A 21,557-nucleotide genomic window follows, 5' to 3' on the forward strand; every position below is an offset into this window, starting at 1 on the left:
ATTCTGAGGGCATATAAGAATGAAACTGGAAAGACAATGAATGCATGAAAAAAATGGTGATCTTTTAAGATTTCGATGACAAACTTTTCTCCATGAATTATAGTGGAATCACCACATTTGGACTCTAACATCACAGCCCTTGTTGTGTTATTTGAGGAAACAGAAGTAGCACTAAGGAAAACAAAGATGGGAAGAACATCTGGATTGGACCAAGCATACCCAGAGGAGGTCTGGTTTTTACATGACACAATTTCAAGGGCACTGAGGAATTGGTTCTTATAATGTCTCAAAAAAGGGGGATAACAAACACTTAGAAAGACAAATCCAAGCCTTCATCATTACCAATGACAGACAACCTAGAAAATATTGATAGCTACTGACCCAAATGTCTGCTTTCAGATCTCTGCAAAACCTTTGTGAAGATAATCAACACATATATGGGGGCATCCTTGCTGAATGTTTCAGCGGGGAACACAATTGACTGAAAGGTGTAGAGAGCACAATTTCTCACCTTACTTCTTGTTTATCAGATATGTATGTGTGTGTGTGTGTGTGTGTGTGTGAGTGTGTGTGTAATCTTTTGTGTCAGGAGAGGATAATGCTGCCTTAAAGGTTCTCTTCCAACAAGTTGTCTCCTATGCACAGTTCCAAAATCATCCCAAATTCCTTAAATGGTGTTACAAAAGAAATAACACTGTTCAATGACCATTTCTTATGGTATTAATAATGATTAATCATTGTTTTCATTAATAACAATTATTAATAGTAATGACTATTAATTTAAATTTATTATTATCAATATAAAGCAAAATATGAAACGGAAATGTATGTTTACCGAAGGTGTTTGTCACTATCATGGAAGATATCCCACACATAATACAAATGCAGTGGTATTTGCTATAGTAGGTGGGGTTTACCAGATGTTCCTGTTTGTGAATGGCACTGTACTTGTTGTGGAACATTGAAGAACTTTCTAAATTAGAGGCATAATTGTATATGTACATATATATAATATGTATATGTATGTATATATTTATACATACATACAAACCTATAAACATACAAATACGTATAAACACACATACATACATACATATACATAACACATGTACCCTTTTTAAAGTCACATTCTTTTCTGAATATAACACTCACTTTGCCCTACCTTTGTAATAAAGATTAAAAAATAAATAGGGAAAAAAAGCACTTCAACAAAACCAACCCAGTACACTGACCAGTATATGCAATATTCCACACACACACCTCTAGTCCCTCATCTCTGCAGTGAAAGGAGGCAGGTGCATTTTCTCAGCTCTTGTCCAATTCAAAGCTTAGTCATTATAATTACTGTGGTCACTTTCATTTTATTGTTGTTTCCATGTACATTGTTGTAGTTATTCTCATATTATTTTCCTGGTGCTGTTTACCTAAGAACGTACAATTCTTCTCTTATTTCTCTAAAGTCTTCCAAAAATTGCCTGAAGGACCATCACACATTTTTTCTCATATAGCAAAGTAATATTTCATGACATTCAGAGACCACAGTTTGGCCATTTCCCAATCAATGGGCATTGACTTTGTTTCTAATTCTCTGCTACCATTCAGTGAATAAGCCTCTTTAAAGTACTTCTGTGAATATTCTGGCATATACAGGGGCTTTATTCTGACTTCAAGCTCCCTGGGTACTATGTCTGGCAGTGAGATCTCTGGCCCAAAGACTATGGATATTTTAGTCATTTTAAAAAACCTAATTATAAATTGCTTTCCAAAATAATTGGAACTCTACCAAACATTGGTTGAGCTACCATGGCTCTACCAATGGTGTATTCATGTGTCTATTTTCCCATGGCCCCTTTAACATTTCTGTTTTTTTGTCATTTTTGTTATTTGATGAATGTGAATTGAAACCTTAGAGTCATTTTGATTTACATTTATCTTTTAGGAATTTGGAACAATCTTTCAAATGGTTTTTGGGGGGTTTTGACACTGAAAAGACTTTTTAAAACATATTTATTTTCAGCTCTAAATTCTCTCTTTCTCCAGCCCGGGGGTGGGGAACCTGTGGCCTCGAAGCCACATGTGGCCCTTTAGGTCCTCAAGTGTGGCCCCTTGACTGAATCCAAACTTCACAGAACAAATCATGAGCAGGTTCCTCAACTTCTGCTCCAACCATTTCCCTACCTATTGAGAAGGCAAGCAATAATTCATACGGTTTTTAATAATTTGTTATTCTTTTAGCAACTGTTGTCCTTTGACTTTATAGATTGTGGAATGGTTCTTCTGTATTTGTGTTGATATCCTGTATATCTTGATATCAGATCCTTATTAGAAATATTTGATACAATCCCCCCCCGTCAATTAACAGTTCTTCTTTTCCTAGTTGCATTAATTCTGTCTGTACAAAAACTTTTGATTTCACATAATCAAAACGATCCATTCTATCTTTTATCATTTTTCTCTGTCTTTTGCTTACTTAACAATTCCTCTCCTACCCATAGTTGTGAAAGATATCCCCATCTATTTTCTTCCAGCTTTTTAGATAGCTCTTGTAAAATTGGGAGCTCTTCCCCAAATACTTTATATACTCAAGTTTATTGGACACTGGGTTATTGAGTTAGATTGCATCTGATTTGTGTTTATCTAGTCTGTTCCACTGATTTACTTTCCTATTATAAAACCAGTAACAAATAGTTTAAATGATTACTGCTTTATAATCTAATTTGAGGCCTGGAAATACTATTCCTCCTTCATTGCTATTTTTTTTTCATCATTTCTCTTGAGATTCAAGATCTTTTGTTCTTCCAGAAGATTTCTGTAATTATTTTATCTAGCTCTATGAACAACCTCCTTGGTATTTTTATTGCTGTGACACTGAATCTGTAAAGTAATTTAGGTAATATCAGTGTTTTTATATTGGTAAAACCCAACCATGAGCAAAGAATATCTCTATAATTATTTGTCATTATCTATTTGAAGAGTGTTTGTGCCTTGAATGTGTCTTGTTAGGTTGACTCCCAAATATTTTGTGCATTTTGTAGCTATTTTGAATGGTATTTCCCTTTCTACTATTTCTTCCTAGGTTTTGTCATTGCTAAATAACATGTTGATTTTATCCCTTTGCTTTACTGAAGGTGTTGTCACAATTTCTTTGTTGATTCTCTGGGATTTTCTAAGTAGACTAACATGTTGTCTGTAAACAGGGATGGATGTATATTGTCTTTTTCAATGACTCTGCCTTTAATTTCTTTCTTTTGTCTTAGTACTATAGCTAGCATTTCTGAAACTATATCACATAGTAGTGAGGGAGGGAGAATCCTTGCTTTACCCCTACATTTAGTGATTTTTGTGAGAAAGTGTTAGCATTTCCTCATTGAAAATAAAACTAATTTTGAGTTATATGTGTGTGTGTGTGTGTGTGTGTGTGTGTGTGTGTGTGTGTATCCCAATGCAAGCCTTATACACGCAGATATATTTATATATACACAAAAATGGGGAGGTGTGCTGGAGAGAATAGGGACTGGGTTTCATTTAATTAAATGAACTTATTGATGAGGAAACTCTTTCTAGAAATGGAGGTCTGTACCCTCTCTGCAATTTATAATCTTAGAGAGAGGTTAGAGGCATAGAACAGAACACTAAGAGGTTAAGTGATTTATCTAGGGTCACACAACCAGTATTTGTCAGAAGGACTGGAATCCAGATTTTCCTGGCTGCAAGGCCATCCCTTTGTCCACTGTGCTATGCTGCCTCTTGATTTTATTTATCACATTAAAAATGGTCTATTTAGGACTATGCTTTTTAGGCTTTTTAAAAAGCCTTTGTCAAAGGTATTTCTCTGGGCCAATCATGTGTTTTTGGTTGTTTTTTTCTTAATATGATTATTTATGTTGTTTTCATAATGCTGATATGATCATGCAGGTTGTGCCACTTTTGTTTTTAATATGATTAATTATGTTAGTTGTTTCATAATATTAACCATTCTTGCATTCTTGATATAAATCCAACTTGGTCATAGTAAATAATTTTTGGAGGGGCATTCTGGTTTTCTTACTAGAATCTCATTTAAAATGTTCATGTCCCTCTTCTTTAGTGATATCGATCCATTGTTTTCATTCTTTGTTTCATATTTCTGTGGTTTAACTATAAGATCCATGTTAGAACTCATAAAAGGAATTTTGAAATCTGTTTTATTTCTCAATTTCTGCAACTAATTTTTATAGCATTGGTATAAATTGTTCTTTAAATATTTAATAGTCTTCACCTGTAAATCTGTTGAGACCAGTATTTTTTTTCCCACTATGGCTCGTTCAGTTTCTTTTTCTGCATTTGGGTTGGTTAAGATATCTATTTCATATTCTGTTATTTTTAATATTTCATATTTTTCTTGGTAGTCATTCATTTTTTTTTTACATTTTTACATTGTTAGAATATAATTACAGATACTTTCCTCTGTTCATTGTGATTTTTTGTCCTGTTCATGTTTTTTTTTTTTAATGTTTTGTTATTTGATTACCTTTAGTCTCTTTTTGGGTTAGTTTCATTAAAGAGTTATCCATTTCATCCAAAATCCATAATTATTCAGAAGAGTTCATCCTAACCCCTGTGAGCACACAGGAAAGAACTGGTGGCTGTCAGTCTAGGCTATGCATTTGAATGGGCAGCCCCTTAATAACCGCTGCATAAAGATTTCTATCTCAGACAGTTACTGAACTTGGATAAACCAAGAAATTGAGAGGAAGACATTTAGCACATTGGGTAAACTCCATGATGGGGTATTATGGGATGGCATGAACAAAAATGTCTTAGGAGGGGAGGCTAGACTGAGATCTGCTACGCTAGGAAGAATATTTCTACTAAGGAGATCACTTGGGGCAGCTAGGTGGCACAGTGCACAGAGCTCTGGCCTTGGAGTCAGGAGGACCTGAGTTCAAATTCAGACTCAGACACTTGACATTTACTAGCTGTGTAACCCTGGGCAAGTCACTTAACCCTGATTACCTCACTAAAAAAGGGAAAAAAAAGTGAACCACAGCAATAATTGATGGTTTTTATAACAAAATGCTTTACGTACTTCCTTTCTTTTTGTATTGTTGGGTATTATAGTTATCTGTTCATTCTATCATTGATTCAGCAAGCAAAAACAAAACAAGTGTTGTGTCAAGGAGTTTATTGTTACTGGTGTATAAACAATAAAGACACAGATAAATGGTGTCAGGGCAGGGGCATTAACAACTTGGAAAATCAAGAAAGGCCTCTGGAAGAAGAGCCTTGAAGGAAGCCAAAAAGTACATTCCAGGGATGGGAGAGCTGGAATGTTAAGCAAAGGCAACAGTAAGTTAGACAGGAATCTAGAGTGTGTTAGGGGGAGTATTATGAAATAATTCTGCTTCAGATTAAAGTCAGGCTTTAAATTCAAAACAGAGGAATTTCTATTTTATTCAGTAGGGAGCCACAGAAGTTTCTTGATGAGTAGAGGAGTTACATGGCCAGACTGTGTTTTAGAAATATCATTTTGTTAGCTGTGTAGAAGATGGAATGGAGAAGGGAAAGGCTGGATGGAGGGAGACAAATTTAAGAGCCTATTGCAATAGTCCAGGTGAGAGGTGTTGAGAGCCTGTATTGTAGTGTTGTCTGGCTTAGAGGAAAGATGGGGATGGAAATCAGAGATGTGGAAATCAGAGATAGATATGTCATGGAAGCTTCTTATGCAGGAGATTTGGAAAGAGGGGTATGTCTAGGGAAATGATAATAAGTTCCGATTTGGGTCTATAACATTTGAGATGCCTATGATGCATATAGTTGGAGATGTAGGACTAGAACCCAAGAGAGATGGGAGCTGGTACTGATAGTCATTGGCATAGAAATATCTGAACCCATGGAAGCACATGAGTGTTCTAAATAGTAAGGTTAGAATTTGAACCCAGATCCTTTCAATCCAAATCAAGAATGAGAGTGTAGAAACAGAAGGACAGAACATAGGACAGAACCTTAGGGTATATCCAGGTTTAATGGGGAGGGGTGTGGATGAAATCTTGCAATGAGACTGGGAAAGAGTACTCTGACAGGTAGGAGAACCAAGAGAGAGCAGTGTCCCCAGAACTTACGGTTTGTTGTTGTTCAGTTGTTTTGTGATTGTGTATGACTCTTTGTGATCCCATTTGGGGTTTTCTGGGCAGAGATACTGGACTGGTTTGCCATTTTCTTCTCCAACTCATTTTATAGATGAGGAAACTGAGGCAAACAGAGTTAAGTGACTTGCCCAGGGTCACATAACTAGTAAGTGTCTGAGGCTGGATTTGAACTCAGAAAGATAAGTCTTTCTGATTCTAAGCCCAGTGTTCTATCCATTGCAGCACCATCTAACTGCCTAAAACTTAGGATGGGTAGAGTATCTGGAAGGAAAGGAGAGATAGCAGTATCAAATGCTGTAGAGAGGTCAAGGATGATGAAGACTGAAACTCTTTGTGTTGACAGTAAGCACCATGAAGGTTGGGATCATATCTTTTCTAAACTGTGTAGTGCCTCTGATGCCTAGCATAGTCTTTTTTTTTTTCTTCACCGAGTAAGCCTTCAATCAATATTTACTGTATGAATTTTGTATGGAGCCGAAGTTTATCATCCTGTCATTTTTGCCTTCATGGTCCTTGGCTGCCCTCTGGAGATGCACAAAGTAAGTCAAAGCCTCCTCTCTAGCACTTCACACAGGTGTCACCCCTGTATTCAACCCTGAGAAGGTTGCACAGTGTGCTAGATCTCTTACTAAACTAGAAACTAGCAAACTTATTCTAGTCCTGGATCCACAACTGAGGTCTTCTGATTCTAGGCCCAGAGCTCTATGCACTGTATCACCTAGCTGTCTTAGGACAAATCCTTGTCTGTAAAATGGTATTTGGTTGGTGCCCAGGAAACCTGGTTTCTAGTCTAGCTCTACCATTGGTTTACTCTGTGACCTTAGACAAATCACTTTCCCTCTCTGGGCTTCAGCTTTCCCACTTTTAAATTGAGGTGATAGGACTAGGTGAACTCAAAAGTCCATACGTTCACCCATCTCTAGTTTTTGCCTGAACCCCTCCAGTGAACAGGAGCTTACCACCTCAATTACTCGCTATTTACTACTCCATTGTTCTGAGTCAGTCTGGATAAGCCCAATCGCACCTCCTTTCAGTCACTTGAAGCCAGCTCTCATGGTCCTCTTGAAACCTGTGCCCTCTGCCTGGGACATAGCTTCATAAATGCTTGTTGAGAGCACTGTACATGGCTTAGGAGAGAAGAGAAACTTTTGGTACAGATATTTTGTAGGCTGTGATAGAGAATCATTTAGTGAGAGGGTCTGCGTGTAGTAGTGACAGATTCATTGAGATTATGTAATATAAATGTAATATAAAAAATAAATGTGATATACTTAGTCAACATGTTTGAGAATTTCTCTAGAGTCATTTTGTGTGTGCTTAGTAATGGAGAAAATGAATGCTTGGGATAATCCAGGGTTGGTTTTACAAAGCATAAGTAGTAATAGGACAAGAGGACAAGGGATTCACGTTTATAGAACAGAGAACAGTGTAGATTTGAAGAAGATTGAGATTACAAAGCGAGGAAACTGAGGTCAGGGCCGAGGTGTTGCGGCAGAAGAGAGGAGAAGACTGACCAGAAGTCATGATGAAGATGAAACAGAGGTTTTGGAGGAGTGAGTCAGAAGGGTATATGGAAGGACTATAGGTTGTGGTCTGAGAGAAAAATTGCAGCATTCTGAATCAGGGAGACTGGACGGTTATTCTAGTTGGGGAGCTGAAAAGTCGGTAACACTGGGCCTCAGCTGGGGCCCTTTGATCGTGGCTCAAGGGCTGCCTTAAGCTTGAAGCTGTTGATTCAGTTGTTGTTCAGTTGTTTTGCATTCATGTCTGACTCTTTGTGGCCCCATTTGGGATTTTCTGGGCAGAGATACTGGACTGATTTGCCATTGCCTTCCCCAGCTCATTTTACAGATGAGGAAACTGAGGCAAGCAGGGTCAAGTGACTGGCCCAGGGTCATGCAGCTAGTCAGGGTCTGAGGTTGCATTTGAACTCAGGAAGATGAATCTTCTTGACTCCAGGCCCAGCACTCTATCCACTGCAGCGCCACCTAGCTGCCCAAAGGAAAAGAATAGCATGTCACTATGTTAATTATCCAGCAAGGGAATTAAATTAGCATTAAGCTAATTAATTAATAATTAATAATTTATTAATTAAGTAATATCTGAATTGACCACTAGGCCAGGCCTCCTCCATTCCTGATGATCATCAGAAGTGTTAAACCTACAAATGCCTAAGCCAGAGGCTGCTCCCCATTCCCCCAGTCAAGCCCACAATGCAACTGAATCAAAGCGGTTTTCTTTTTCAGGCCATTGGGGTTAAATGACTTGCCCAGGGTCACACAGCTAGTAAGTGTCAAGTGTTTGGTCTGAGGCCAGATTTGAACTCAGGTCCTCCTGACTTCAGGGCCAGTGCTCTATCCACTGCACCACCTAGCTGCCCCTGAATGAAAGCAGTCTTGGCTAATCACTCCCTCACCATTAAGGCCTCAATTGAATCTAGGGTGAGGAATGGACTATTGGTCAAAATATGAAAATATGAAATTTGTTACATATGCGCACATGTATCCATGTGTGAGTGTGTATGTATGTGTATAAAAATTTCAGATCCTCCCCCACTTTGTAATGGATTCCACTTTCATTTCACTTCTCAATAAAGTCATAGATTCATAGACTTAGTATTCTGTGATCACATAGTTTATCAGTCATAGAATCAGATAAACAGGAAACTAGACCAAAAAATACTTCTGTGTGGAAACCTTCACTTTCCGTCATCTCTTAGCCTTGCTCCTGGCTCAATTCCAGCTGTTCAGGTGCAGAGAGGAACAATAGTAATATCACATACCGACTGCTTATAGACCAGGGGGGACATAGAGGAGTTTTTTTCTATCTCATGATCAGGGACTAGCAAGGAAGAACAACTTCTACCAGCTCACCAGCTGAACCAGATTTAAAATATCAGTTTCAAGCAATTTGGGATCTTTTCTCCTCATAACTCCTGGGTATCATGTCTAAGCAGGATATAAATCCATCTAGCCTGCAATGGCTTTCCCTATTATCTTCTCTCCTCTTGGTGCCTACAGGCACCTGTGAGCCATGGTTATTGCTATATTTCCATTGCTGATCAGCCCTGGTCGTGGTGTCTGCACCTACAAATAAGCCCAAGTCACACTCTCTAACTCCTACCCTGGAAGTCCAGCTCTCAAAGTCAGCGGAAAGAAGGCAGGAAGTAAAAAGAGGGCTCCCAAAATACATATAGCATCCCTTTATCCTATCACATGTTCAATGGCCCCTTCTAGCTCTGGCATTCTGTGTTCTAAGTTTCCTTCCAGCTCTGATTTTCTATTTTCTAGAATCCTTCTCGACTCTGACATTCCATGTTGCAAGTTCCCTTCTGGCTCTGATATTCTGTGATGTCCATTCTTGAGGTCTGTGGGCTTGATCCTCATCTGAACAGGGAGATGAACTAGGGCATTTGCTTGTAACTGGAGGATACTTGGAAAACCTGTAATGTACAGCCAAGTAATGGTTATTCATGTTAATGATTCACACAGAATGACTCTAGAGGCTCGCTGCACTGAAAGCAGAACATGAACTTGACCCACCCCCAATCTGTATACTACCTCCTTCAAAGGCCTTGGTTGGCATTGGGACCAGGGGCAGTTGGCTGGACAGTACTGAAATCTGACACTACCCTTATGGTTGTTTGGTGAATGTTAGTTATACCATAACATCAGGGACAGAGTGCAAAGTCCCTGAAAGGGAAAACTGAGGGCAAGAAGCCACTGGTTCTTCACATGAGGATAGGTCTATCCTCGTAATGAGGACAGGATGAAAACTATTTTATACAGAACCATATTATATTCTCCCCTCTCTGCCCTAATGCATGTGTACATATTTTCATATACGTTCACACGCACGCACACACACACACACACACACACACACACACACACACACAGACTTCTGGAGTGGTTGCATGTCTCCCTGGGTGAGATACAGGGCTCTGGGTAACTCACTTGCCATGGTAGTAGCAACAACTATCCCAAGGCTATAAGCATCGGAGACGTTGATGGCTGCCACTAGGATACAGGGGATGTTTTCAATTGGTGGTAGAAGTAGCTTACTTACCTGAAGCCTGATTTCTCTCAGACACCAAGGTAACCTTATTTATAATTGGAATAGATGAGCATTTCCATGGTATGATTAGGCAGAGGAGAGTAGACCCTGGGGTACTTTGTCTGGCCCTTGATATCTTCATCTCTGGAGTGGAGAGAGTCTTAGACTTCCATTCTAGACCAAACATTCTATATTTGAAAGCCTCTTCTAGCTCTAATATTCTATGCTTGAAGGCCCCTTCCAACTCTGACATTCTCTATTCTAAGTTCCCTCCTATCTCTGGCATTGCGTGTTTTAAGGTTCACCTCATCTTTCACAGTCTATGTTCTAAGTTCTTTCCCATCTCTGTTCTGTCTTCTAAGGATCCTTCCGTCTCTGACATTCTATGTTCTAACCCCCCCCCAACTTGGCTATTCTATTAGTCTGTGTTGTAATAGAAGGTGTATTGGATTTGTAGTCATGAGAGACCTGGGTTGGAAACATGGCCCAGCTACTTATGAATTATGTTACCCTGGATGAGTTATTTCATGTCTCTGGACCAGTTGCCTCATCTGTTAAAGGAGGGTGTCATGAGCTCCAAGATCCTAGTTATTTGATTGTATTCTATTTTATTAAGTACAATATTAAGATACATTTTATATCATATTACACATGTATTTTTTCATAAATGGATCTGTGAATTTATTAATGTAGGCACTCACTCTCCCATTACAGATGCTGGACTCTACACTTCTCATTTCAGCCACTAAATGGCATTGATAGTCACTCACCCACTCTAGTTTGGCTCTGAGCATCTGGGTCTTGGGGAGTTGTACAATAATCCTGGTAGTTTGTGCATGCTCAGTTAGGTGGGACTAAGTGTCGTGCTCTTTATAATTTTCAAAGAGTCAGCAATAGTCCATCCTTCAAGTGATAACCAGCTCATTTTCAGAGGGTATGTGGATTTAACAAATCAAAATTCAGTTCTGGAGCCCCTATCCATTGGAAAGCTTTGCCTTAGTTCTAACTCATTATATTTCACTGAGCCCTAATTATATGACTCTGACATGGTTGGAGTCAACTTTCTATAGAACCAGATAAGCATGCTTGGATACAGTGTGCGGTGTTTACTTGGCATTGTTGGGAAGTCAGGAAAAAATCCCACAAATTTACAACAAATTATTAAATTTAAGATGTGTCATTTAAAAATGTATTTTATAATTTTTTGAAATGATGCAAATTTTTAAAAAGGGTTAAAGGGTTAAAGAAAGTAGGTTTCTAGAGGGGGGGCACTGAGTAATTTTTTTAAAAGGGGGCAGTAGGCCAAATAAGTTTGGGAACTTCTGATAATAGACAATGTGGAGTGCTGATAAAAATTAATAAGACATCTTAAGCAGCTGCTAGCCGGCCACTCTCTCAGGCTGAAGAAGTCCTTCAGACCCTATGGAAACAGCTTCAAATACGGAAGTTCTAGGAAATCTACACAATTTGAATTTGTTTCTTTCCTCCCACCTGTGCCCACTGTGAGCAGGAAAGGAATGGAAATAACCCTGATTCTACTGGCTTGTATGATCCAATAAAGCTGGTCAGCAAATGAGGAGACAGAAACTGTGGCTTCATTATCTCTGCTCAGCCTGGAATATACAACTGAGTATATGATGAGAACTAGGACTCGGAAGGCCAGTGCTGATGTCAGTCCTTATTGTCTCATCCTCTGTGTCAGCTAGTCCATCACAGGGCAGGCTGAATGGACTCTTGACTCCAGATAAGGCAAAGACAAACCTGTTAGCGCCTTTGTCATCCTAGTATGGCTCCCTTCCAACCTTCCCTCCTCTGGTCCTGTTCCCGTTTCGTATCACTTCCTCTCTCAATCTTTACCGGTCTACACCCTGAGGGAAGTGACAGCTGAGTAACAAAGATATCAGGGCATATTGGGTAACTGTTGTCCATATCCTTTATAAAAGATACACTATATCTTCAGATTCTTTAAATATCTTTTGGTTTCTTAGGGAATCTAATATAGTGTCCAACCTGTCCATTTGGTAACCTCTCACTCTTTCCACATGAACAGAACCTTCTTCTCCCCATTTTTGAGTCAGAGGGCCTGCTTCCATATCCCAACTCTGCTACTTGTTACATGTGATTGTGAGCAAGTCACTTTATCTTCTGGGCTTCAAATTATTCATCCACCAGATGAGAAAAGAGGACTAGTCTCTCTCTAAAGCCCCTTCCAGCTCTCAACCTTAGGAAACAGAAGCATATAATGTGAGAATGGAGACATCTCAGCAGACCCAAAAAGTCCCCTCCATAACATACCGGAAAAGTGGCTGTCCAAGCCTCTCTTCTTCAAGGGAGGGACCTCTAGATGAAGCCCATTCCAACTTTGGAGTTTTTATATGACATCTCAGAGACTTTTTGACATCTCTTGAGCAGACTAACCCTCCACAGGGGCACATCTCACTTTCTTGAGCCGATTTGTCCTCAGAATGTGTCCTTTCCTTTTAGGTCACCCACCATTTTGATTCCTCAGACATCATGACATTCCCAAATTCACCACCCCATCAGTAAACCCTTTGGGAATCAGTGAAAGCACTACCCATGTCAAAATCCCTACCTTCATATTTTAGTTTTCTGAAAACTGGTAATCAGTGAATGAACTAGATGAGAATTCTCAGTTGATCAGAGTTTTAGAGTAAACCAAAAGCTCATTCTTGATCATGCTGAAAAATAATAAGTCACAAATATAACATCTGGACAGGTATTTGCTCTGGGAGGGCAAGTGATTTTGTAGATTGGAGAGTACTTCCTGTGGAGCTGGCTATGCACACTCCTACATAATCCTATAATTATACAGTATTATGTTGTATTATTAAGTGCTTATTGTATGCCAGGCACTAAGTGCTAAGTCTTGGGGCTACAGTGTGAGAAATGAAAGAGTATCTACCCTCAAGGAGCTTATATTCTAGAGGGGAAGAAACCATATAAAATATGTCAATTTCTAAGTATGTACACATTATAGATATTGGGTCACTGAGGAGAGAGCATTGGCAGCTGGAGAATCAGGCAAAGCTTCCCATATTAGGAGAGGATTTTTGAGTTGAACTTTGGAGGAAACTCATTCTGGGATTCTGGGAGGCAGAAGGGAGCCACTTTTCATTTTGTTTTTGATTTGATCCCAACATTAGATTATTCAAATGTGGTTGACCTTTGAAAGTTACCAGGTATGATGGGAAAAAAAGTTGGATTTTCAAGGACTTTAAAAGCCAAATAAAAGAGTCTTCATTTGATTTTCTTGAGCAGGGAAGTGGCACTTTAGGAATATCAGTTTGGCAGCTTCGGGAGGTGGGACAGGTGGGAGGAAGAATAGATTATACCCATGAAGTAAAAACAGTGCTGAAAAAATGTAGTAGATAAATGTGTGCTCGCTCTCTCTCTCTCTCTCTCTCTCTCTCTCTCTCTCTCTCTCTCCCTCTCTCTCCCCCTTCCTCCCCCCTCCTCCTCTCCTTTCTCCTCCTCTCTTTGTCTCTCTGTGTCTCTCTCCTCCTCCTATCCTCTCCCTCTTTCTCTCTTTTTGTCTCTGTATCTCTCTCTCCTCCTCTCCCTCTCCTCTCTCTTTCATTGTCTTTCTCTCTGTCTCTCTCTTTCCTCTGCTCTCTCTCCTCTCTCTCTCTCTCTCATTGTTTCCTTCTCTGTCTCTGCCTTTTTCTCTCTCTTCTCTTCTCCCTCTTTTCTCTCCCTCCCTTTTTGTCTCTGTCTCTCCTAAAAGTCCTATGTCAACTGGTTACTGCCAGATGGAAAATACCAGGCACTGAAATGGAAGCTTCCCCATACTTACAATTTGATGCTGAGCAGTAAATCTGCAAACCAAACAAACAGGCCAACATCTGTTAAGCCCAGTTTGGGTTTGCCACTTAGGGATGAGGGGCTAGGAAAACAATTTAGTCATTATTCTGCCTATTAACATACAGCTTTGTAAAAAGACAAAAGCAAAGAGTTTGGATTGGGGGGTTGGTGTTGAGGGGGAAGCCAAGTGATTGAACTAATGCTTGGTTTCTTTCTAAGCCCTTTAGATCAAAAAGAGAGACCTCCCTCGTGCCACTCCCCCCATAGCTGACTGTTTTTATAAAAAACCTCAGGCTTGAAAGTTTGAGGTCCAACTGGCTAGCTAGATAAGCCCACTACATTAACCCAGTGGTATCTTCTGAGAGTCAACTCTAACTATGGTTCCCTAGGACTGTATATTTTATTTTAGACCCTGTCAACTTAAATTCCAATTTTCGAAACCCTGAGGTAGCCCATTTATACTTAAAGAACAGAGGTTTCTATGTAGTAACATTAATGGTAATAGGCAAGGAATAAAGAACTCTCCACTTTTCATTTAGGTCAGCTTAGCCTTCCAGGCCTCAAACACTCTGGGAAGCAGGACCTTAACAATCAAAGAGAATTGGAGAAAGATAATCACATAATTGGTATCACTGCCTTAATAAGGGTCTTTTTTTACAACAGGCATGGATTTGGGGAGGTGGGGAGGGAGGTAACCAGGCCTGTGATTTCAGTGGAATGGTGAATTCTCAGAGAGGAAATTCATAGGATCATAGCTTTAGAGCCAGAAGGGATCAGAGAGGTCATTTAGTTCAGCCCCTTCATTTTACCGAAGAGGAAACTGAGGCCAGAGTAAGGAAGTCACTTTCTCAGAGTCACAAAGCTATGAAGTGTCTGAGGCAGTATTTGAACCTAGGTCTAACTGACTACAAATCCAGTGCTCTATGCACTATGCTAAGCTGCCCCTCAATTCCCTCCAGCAGCGCAGGTCTGCACCTGCTCTGAAATTATAGTCTTAGAGTTGACTGATAGATTGTAACTTGCCCAACACTATACACCCAATATGTATCAAAAGCAGAACTTGAACTCAGGTCTTCTTGCTTCTGAGTCCAGAACTCTATCTGCTCTACCACATTGCCTCTAATAATATTTTTTTTTCTGCCAGAGCTATTATTTCGCAGGTATATGAATCCCCCTTATGAAGAAACTCTCTTTATTAATGCAGATCTATATGTGTTTTGCCCCTAAATTTCAGAGTTGTCAGAGCCCTGAAAGGTTCAATTACTTGTCCAGGATTACGCAGTCAGGATATGTGAGAGATGGAACTTGAACTCAGATCTTTCTGACTACGAGGGCAGCTCTCCACCCACTATGCCCACCTGGATTTTAATAAATTGAAGTGAATTAGAGAAAAATAATAAAATAACAAATGTGCATTTAATAAAAGTCTTTTGTACAACAAGTATAACTGTAAAATAATTCCTTCAAATCATTTCCTGGGAGTCATTAAAAATACTATCATAACCCTCTGTTGCATGAACACAGAGAGCTGACATCCTTCAAATCAAGTTATCCATCAATTATATGTGTATGCCTGCCGTGTGTGTGTGTGTGTGTGTGTGTGTGTGTGTGTGTGTGTGTGTGTGTGATGTTTTTGCCAGTATGTTGAATTACTGAGTTTTTCTGTCACAGGATAATAAGTTAAAAGAGGATGCCAAAAGGTCCATAAACATGATAACAGGAAGAAAGGAAAATGATTTCAAATGTCAATTTCAGTCCTTTCCCATATTTAAAGCAAGCTCATCGGGATAAGGCCTCAGAGATAAGCAGCTGCTAATTTTTGATTTTGACATAAAGGAAAGCAGAGAGACAGATACCAGAGGTTCTGCTTCTCCCAGAGTGCCTAGTAGTTGAGCTGCAATATGCACCACACCCATGGAGATGGTTAATAAACTTGGTCTCGATACTACATTCTGTTGGACACAGAGCAGACAGCATCTGCTCTAAAGAGATACTTCCTGCTAAATGTTCCCTTTCTCTTCTCTTCCTTTCTCAGTTCTTTGGCAGATGGCAGAAGGGTGGCAATAATTTCCTTCCATCCTACAGCCTTCCTCTGATTTTGCTCAGAATTTCAAAGATGGAATTTGTCAATGACATGGCAGTGACTGAGCTAAACATCTCTGTGATGGATGCCAACTTCCATACAGCAGAGATGGTTTTCTTGCATCTGCTGTGGCAACAGTAACATGCTTATTGGGAGCAGGGTAGAAAACTTCCAATTTTAAGGCAAACTCATAGGGATTATAGTGTCAGAACCTACTTGTGTGGTCATCTGTATGAAATCTAAACTCTGTAGGAAACACAAAAACAGGAACATTCCCTCCTAATTCGGGTTATCTTTTTTAGTTGCTGTATTGACACTAAATTTCCCTTGTCAACTCCAAGGCCCTGTACTTGTGCCCTTGATCTCATATCACCCCTTTCCCGTTGTTTCTCATAGTCTCAAATATATTCTGTATTTCTTTCTTTGATTCAGTTTTAAACTCCAAAGCATTTTGTGATCTGGCAATAGTTGGGTGCAAAGTCCCCTGGTCTTCTATATTATGATGTTGAGTTCCTTGGCACTATACTCAGCTCCTAGAGCCTGGTGTATGAGTGGGCAACCCATGTCTATTTCTAAGAGATGTAAGGCTCAGGAAAGTCCCCTTTTTTGGGTAGAAGGCTCAATCCTCCAACTCACAAATTCAGAATAATCCCCAGTGCAATGTATAAGGCTAGCATTGCCCAGGAGATCTTACTTTTTTGGGCAGAAAGCTGGATTCTGGAATCATAGTGGGTAGAAAATCCCCTCTCTTGGCTAGAAAGGCAGAATCCAGGCCTCTCAGACTTAGAATTACCCATGGGGTAGTCCCCAAGGCTGATACTGCCAGGGAATTTGCCTTCTCTGGGTACAACAACAGGATTCAGGACTCTACAGGAACTCCCAATATTGGGCTGCATACATTAACACATGTAATCCTAGCCATGTGCTTCTGCAGTCATTAAACCCACCCCTACTGCTGTGCTCTTGGAATTTCCCCAAAACAAAAGGAAAGGAAAAACTTAATGAATTTATTTTTAGTTTTCAACAATCACTCCCATAAACTTTGGAGTTTTACATTTTCTCCCCGCCTCCCTACCCAAGATGGCACACAATCTGATATAGTCTCTACATATACATTCCTATTAAACATATTTTCACATTAGTCATGTTGTAAGGAAGAATTAGAACCAATAGGAGTAACCACATTAGAAAGAGGAAACAAAACAAAACAGAAGAAACAAAAGAGCAAATAATATGCTTCCATCTGCATTCAGACTCCATTGTTCTTTCTCTGGATGTGGATAGCATTTTCCATCATGAGTCCTTTGGAGATGTCTTAGATCCTTGCATTGCTGAGAAGAGCTAAGTCTACCAAAGTTAGTCATCACACAAAGTGGCTGTTACTGTGTACAACGTTCTCCTGGTTCTGCTCACTTCACTCAGCATCAGTCCATATAAGTGAAAGGAAAAACTTAAAAAGAAGCCACATTTGACCTGATTGGAAAGGAACAATACTGTGCATTTTAGAGAGAGGTTGTTTGTTTTTCATTAAAGTTCATTTATTTTTATGCTTTTTAGTGTTTTTAGAATAAATGAACACTGGATTTCATCAAAAGACCTTTCTGCATCTATTAATACAGTTATGTTATTTTAATTGTCTTGGTCATGAATATCAGTTACCCTACAAGCATTTATCAGAAGCCTTCTCTGGACCAAGCATTGTTGTAAGTGCCCCGATACAAAGGCAAAAATGGGACAGACCCTGCCTTCCAGGAGCTGACATTCTACTACAATACATGCTCCCAGATAAATAAATACAAGATATGTGTAAGTTAAAAGCATAGTGGGTAGCTAGATGGCGCAGTGGATAGAGCACTGGCCCTGGAGTCAGGAAGACCTGAGTTCAAATCCAGCCTCAGACACTTAACACTTACTAGCTGTGTGATCCTGGGCAAGTCACTTAACCTCTATTGCCTCACCAAAAAGCATAGTGACAGGAAAGGATACTAACAGATGGGGGAATCTGGAAAGACGTCTGGCACTTGACACAAGCTTTGAAAGAGGGACCTAGGGCCCTTCAAGAGGCAGAGCATTTTGGAGTAATCTTACACAGAGAATATCAAGAAGGCCAGTCTGGAAGGTAGGGCACATGAGGAGGGGGGAAACAAGCATTATTAAGCAGCTACCTACTACGTGCTAGGCACTGTGCAAAGCACTTTACAAAAAGCTCATTTTATTGTGAGGTTGAGGAATCAGCCTGAAGAGCTAGGCCAAACTAGAGATGGATTGTAAAAAGCTTTAAATAGCAGAAGAATTTATATTTTTAACCTTGAGCAGAGGAGTAGCATGGTCAAACCTGGGCTTTAGGAATATCAATTCAACAGCTGTGTGGAGGATGGATTTGAGGAAAGAAACTGAAGGCAGGGAGACCAATTAGGAAAGTATTTCATTAGATCACGTGAGAAACGATGCACCCTGGGAAGAGAGAAGGAGACACACAGGAGAGACATGGAGGATATAGAAACAAGAAGAATTGAGAACTTATTCTAGATGGGTGGGGAGAGAGTAGGAAAATCTGTGATTATGGAAATGGGTAACTGGAAGGACAGGGGGTGCTTGATAGGGACGTAAGGAGGAAAGATGGATTTAGGGAGAAATCAAATGAATTATGTTTTAGATAGACTGAATTGAAGAGAAAAATGGGCCAGGCAGTTGGAGATGCAGGACTGGAGCTCAAGAGAGACATGAGGTCTAGATATATAGATTTGGAAGTCATCTGCATGGAGGTAACAGTAGAATCTACAGAAGCTAATGAGATCACTATCAGACAGAATCCAAAGATAAAAGAAAAGAGAAGGCCCAGGACACAGCCCTGGTAGACTTCCTTATGTCATGGGACAGATATGGATGATAATCCTGGAAGAATGACTAAGAAGGATTGGCCAGAGAGGTAGGAAGAGAATAGGGCAGAAAAAGGTCATGAAAGCACTTCCAGAAGGGAGGGGGCTGTTGGTCAATGTCAAACATTGCAGAGGTCAGGAAACATGAGGACTGAGAAAAGGCCTTAGACTTAACAATAAGAATATCATTGTAGACTTTGGAGAGGACTATTTCAATCAAATGGTATAGATTTTGAGGTTTGATAAGTAAATGGAAAATGAGAAATCAGAGGCAATGAGTATATACTTTTATTTTTGGGCATTTGGATGGGAAAGAGAAATTCAGAATGATAGCTTGAGGGAATGGTAGAGTCAAGTGAAAGTTTTGAAAGAGGTGAGGATGATGGATGAGGTCTAGATATGTTTGAAGGGAGCAAGGGAGGTATTAGTGGATGAGGAGACATTGAGAATTAGGGAGATATTTAGAAGTATTCAAAGTGACTTCTATGAGGTCTATGTCTTTTGACCCAGACTCCCCACTACTAGGCATATGTCCCAATGAGCAAAAGAAAGGTATCATATATACCAAAGATATTTGTAGCAGCACTTTTTTATAGAAGTGAAGCTGCAGGGGAGGTGCCCATCTATAATAATCAAGGGAGGTCCCTCACCAGCAGTTCTTAGGCCAGTGAAATCATACTATTACTCCCCTCCCCATTCAAAAAAATTCACTATTTTTTGTAAATATTCATCTACTTTGCTTAAGTTTTCAAGTTTGTTGCCATTTAATTGAGTATAATCATGTCTAACAGTTTCCTTTACTTGTTATGAATTCCCCCTTTTCATTTTTAATTTTGGTAATTTGGCTTTTCTCTCTTTAAAAAATTCAACTTAAGTTATGGTTTTTCTATTTTTATCATACTTTCAAAGAATCAGCTCTGAGCCTGCTTTACATTTCAGAGCTTTCCACCATTTTTTGTTTTTTAGTTTTGTTTATCTCTTTGATTTTCAGAATTTTTTTGTTAATGGAGAGGGGAGTTAATTTGTTGACTTTCTGTTTTTTTTTTTAAAAGCTTTTGTCTTTAGCTTTCCTCTCCAGTGTCAACTCATTCTGAGCCTTACTTTAGATTCTCTTAAGGCCATTCCGAAGTTTTGTCTTCATACTCTGTTATCTATTTTTGCTTCCATTCTCTCTCTCTCTCTCTCTCTCTCTCTCTCTCTCTCTCTCTCTCTCTGTGTGTGTGTGTGTGTGTGACAGAGAGAGAGAAGTATAATGGATATCCAGATAATTGAATTGCATCATTATTATTATAAAATGACTCTGTGCCAAGCTTGTACTCTGTTTCCTGAACTCATCTATTTCCTCTTTCTGTCTAGGTAGTTGTAGTATAATTTGATGACAATATCACTTTGTTTCTACCTCCATTGATCATTACTTAAATGCTCTCCATCAAGGTGTCTGCTTCTGCTTTCTGGATTTCCTCATTTTAAAATTAATTTTATTTTCATTTTATTTTACTAATTATTTTATTTTGATTATTAATAATTATTGTGTTATATATGATTAATTATTGGTTTACATTTTGATTATTAATATATAATGTTACCTTGTCCATACTTTACCTATATAGTTTCTTTTAATTAGTTAACAAGCATTTATTAAGCACTTATTCTGTGCCAGTATGGGGCTAAACATTGGTAATACAAAGAAAAGCAAAAACATGGTCCCTGCCCTGAAGGAACTCACATGATAAATGCTAATGAGTGACAATAGGCAAATAATTATGTATATTCAAATTATATACACACTAAATGGATGGTAATCTCAGAGCGAAGAAACTGGGTGGGGAGAAGAGTGTGTGGGAAAGGTCTCCTGAAATAGAAAGGATTTGAGCCAAGACTTGTAGAAAGTCAAGGAAGTCGTGAGGTGGAATTGAGGAGTGAGAGTACCTGGAGTATGGGTGGATGGGTGGGTGGGTGGGTGGAGGATACAGCCAGTGAAAAGACACAAAGTCAAGAGATGAAGGAACAATGAGAAAATCAGTGTTGTTGTATCACCAAGTGTGTGGAAGGGAGTGAGGTATAACAAGACTCTATCCTTCTAGAGTTATGGTTTTTTTTGGGGTCTTGACCAGCCAAGTCTCAGAGATGCCAAATTTGTCTCCTTATGCTAACTTTTTGTTTTTTGGGTTTTTTTGTTCATGTAACTTGTCACCTAGCTGGTAGCTGGTATAGGCAACTGCTATATGGCATACAGCTTCAGTTAATAAAAACTTTCTATGGGTGGGACCTGGGACTCAGCTAGGGACCTCCAGGACAGTACTCTTCTAATAGGGAGTGGCCTCTCAGGGAGGATATGGGGGCCAATTTAGCACCTGCTCATCATCAGATTCTCAGACATCAGGTAACCGTTCCCTCCCTGTGGGCCACCTTTACCTGGAGGTTACCAACCACATATTCACAGGTCAATAGACAGACCATAGGAAGCTGGGCTTATACATGCTTAAGAATCATATCTAAGGGGGCAACTAGGTGGTACAGTGGATAGAGCACCAGCCCTGAAGTCAAGAAGACCTGAGTTCAAATCTGACCTCAGACCAAACACTTGAC

At 39.5% G+C, this 21,557-nt stretch overlaps 1 pseudogene; it reads right to left on the reverse strand.

Moving 5' to 3' along the window:
- LOC110194756 (motile sperm domain-containing protein 1 pseudogene) overlaps window positions 1-16,378 on the reverse strand; it is a 100,707-nt pseudogene extending 84,329 nt beyond the window's left edge.
- Between the last annotated feature and the right edge of the window lie 5,179 nt (window positions 16,379-21,557).

This window comes from Phascolarctos cinereus, unplaced genomic scaffold (genome assembly GCF_003287225.1).
Source record: "Phascolarctos cinereus isolate Bilbo 61053 unplaced genomic scaffold, phaCin_HiC Scaffold_8;HRSCAF=390, whole genome shotgun sequence".
NCBI classification, from domain to species: domain Eukaryota; kingdom Metazoa; phylum Chordata; class Mammalia; order Diprotodontia; family Phascolarctidae; genus Phascolarctos; species Phascolarctos cinereus.